Here is a 3559-nt window from a genome sequence, read left to right on the forward strand (position 1 = left end):
AAGCCTTCAATATGCTTACCTATGGCCGAACAACACATCAACCTATGTAATCATTCATGTGGCCGATTATGCATGTCTATGTTGAGGCCAATTATATACTCAATACCACACACAAATGGCATACCTTTTACTAACTAATGCATTACATATTATAACTCAATACGCATCCATCATGTACTCCATAACTGAAACACCATCATATGTAAATATATACCTTGAGATATTGTATATGTCATACCAATACGTCATGTGCAAACATATATATATATATGTGCAAGAGCCGAATCTCAAAGTTGATTATAACTAAACATGAACATAAATCCAAAACACAAATCTTACCTACTATGCAATAAGCATAAATCATACTTATGGATATACCATGGCCGAATACATCACAACACCATACCATTTCAATTTTTGTCATGGTTAAACAAAGAACTTAATGTCTCACTCAAAAATGCTAAAAAGAAAATCCAAGAGTCATCAATCCACCATCACATGTATCATTAACAAGCTTCATATTTAGCATGCAATGGCATTAACACAAAATCCACCTAGGCCGAATATCATCCCCATGACATAGCAAAGATTTGAACCATGGGCTAATTAGAACTCAAGCTAGCAACTAAAAACATGCATGAATCTCATGGCACAACCTCAAACATACCTTAATCTAGATACAAGTATGGCCAAACCTCCTCTTAATCCTCTTCCAAACCAAACATGAAGCAAGAACTCCTTCCTCCTTCCTTAGAATTTTCGACCAAAAGAAATGAATTCCTCCTTCCTTAGAATTTTCGGCCAAAAGAAATGAATTCCTCCTTCCTTAGAATTTTCGGCCAAAAGAAATGAAAAAGGATGAACAAATTTTTTTTCTTTTCTTTAACTCACGGCAATGGGGGGGAACACTCACACACATTCTTTTTTTTCCATTTCTTTATTACCCATACTCCTTATTTTATTTTTCCTAACATACCTCACTAACATAACATGTTTGTGACATGTTTCCACTCATAGCATGGCCGGCCACTACTAATTAGGGGGGAAATTTGACATGCAAGTCCTCCCTTTTTATTACATGCACTATTAGATCCTTATAGATTAGCCTATCACATTTCAAAAGTGTCACACAAATCCTACTAACTGAATTCACATGCAATCGACTAAATCGAAGCTTGAAATTTTCACACATTCATAATTACATATTCTAGACAATAAATATCACATTCAAATATTTCGGTGACTCGGTTTAGCGGTCCCGAAACCACTTCCCGACTAGGGTCAATTTTGGGCTGTCACACACCCGTCCCTACACACCACATTGTGTCGTTACGACACGTATTAGATATAGTGCAGCCAAGCTGCCAGATAATAGGCGATGATCGCTGTACAGAACACTTCCTCCATCAATACAAAACCCACCCCACAAACATATACAGAATAGATACAGAATATATACTAGACATGCTAAACATGCTATGTACATATATCAAAATAAACAGATATGCATGGCATAATCATACTTAGAACAGATTATCGGTCTATCAGATCTACAAATTTGGGGTTTGGTTAGCCCTTACTGACCCTACGGTAGGCCCACAATTGATTGGAATGACTCATGTAACCCTTAGAGAAATTTTAGAAATTTAGGCCCACATGCTTAAATTGGCCTTGCCCATGTGGCCCACGCGGCCTGGCCCAAGAATTCACATGCCCATGTGTCATGCTTGTGTGGGCCCACATGCCCGTGTGGCCCATACGTCCTACTTAGCCTAACTCGTATAGCCCACATGACCATACTTCGGCCACCATACGGTTGTGTTCTCACACACGACCTACCACACGGGTGACCACACGCCTGTGTGGCATCAATAGTATGGTTTTTTAATTTTTTCCGACGCTCATTTTTCTGCGTTTCGGGTACACACCTGGTACGATTATGCTACGAAACCACTCCTAGCATTCAAACGTCCAATTAACAGTCGATTACAAATTGATACATAACCTGTAATAATGCACAAGACTTTCTGATGACTCAAACAAACCCCAACGCGATTTAGGCTATCAAATCGAAACTTCACCGTAAATATGCAAAAATCGGTCCCTTAACTTACATATCAAAACACCAACACCAACGAGTTGTAAAACTATGCTTCAGATACTAAAATCTCACTTACCAGAATAATGCGAAAACACCAAATTAACGAGGAACGGAAACACGATCCAAAAGAAGAAGAAGAAGAAGAAGAAGAAGAAGAAGAAGAAGAAATAGAAACGAAGGGAGGAAGAGGAAAAAAGGAATAATAGCAGAGAAAAAAACTAACGTCAGATGTTCTTGGGGAGAGAGAAACAAATTTTTTTGAGATATTCTGATAACTTCCCACTAATTCACATCCTAACCACCCACTCTCAGCCTTGCAATACAATCGGAACTCTTTCAGCCAAACGAGCAAAAATAAACTCCTTCGCTCACGTAGGGATTCAAACATAGGAACTCCAACACACCCAACACCCTTACCACACGAACCAGCAAGCTCATTCTAATATGAATTTACAAGCAATCTAATATAAGCCCACTGAACAAAGATAGGGCTTCATTCCAAAAATAACTAAAATTTTGGTAAAGCTAAAGCTTGAACTCAAGACCTCACACACACACCCAGAACAATTAACCACTGAAGCAGATACATAGTTATGTTACATTTTACAAAAGCAGAAATAAATTATTTGAGGCGTTATAATAGTATTATGGTATTTTTTTCCTTTTATATTTTTAATAAAATTAGTAAAATATTTGCATATTGTGAAATTTGAACCCATGTCATTAACGCTTATAAAATCTTTTTTTTTACAACATCAACCAAAGCATTATTTTTAATATTTTTACATTTCAATATTATTACCGTAATGGCCCCAATCTGTCTGGCCCAAATAAAACAAACAAAAACCAAAAAATAAATAAATAATAACAAAGTCCATTTACAAAAAAAATATATTGGCCCAAATTACAAGCCCAAACTTAAACTATCATAACCAAAATCTATTAAATCAATAATATTAAAGCCTAAAAGCCCAAAACCTAAAAATTTTAGAAAACCCTAAAACCTTAAGTCCCTTTTCGCATCGCGCCTCACCACGTCGGCATGCTCACACCCCGAGGTCTGCCTCCCTTGCAACCATTTCACCAAAATGGCAAAGGGCGTGCTTCTCCACCAGTGTTGACTCGGCCCTTGCCACAGAGATCTGCAAAAAAGAAAAAAACAAAAAGCGGAAATGGCAGAAACAACGAAAAAGAAAAGAAAATATTATGTAATATACGGCTATAAAAACCATAACAACAGCATGTATTGTTGATGAAAAACACACAAAATAGAATCAAAATAGAATACAAAAAGTTGAAAAAAAAGGTAGTTCATTTCGCTTTTTTATTTTATTTTTTTGCCAAAAAAAATAAAAAATAAAAAATAAAAGATCTTTTTTTACCTGTTGTTTAGCCTTCTATCACCGTTAGAGACCATCACCGGCCCCTCGAATACCTCAGAACCCACTAGGGTTCTGC

The sequence above is a fragment of the Gossypium hirsutum genome, chromosome A09, assembly GCF_007990345.1.
Source record: "Gossypium hirsutum isolate 1008001.06 chromosome A09, Gossypium_hirsutum_v2.1, whole genome shotgun sequence".
Classification (NCBI taxonomy): Eukaryota; Viridiplantae; Streptophyta; class Magnoliopsida; order Malvales; family Malvaceae; genus Gossypium; species Gossypium hirsutum.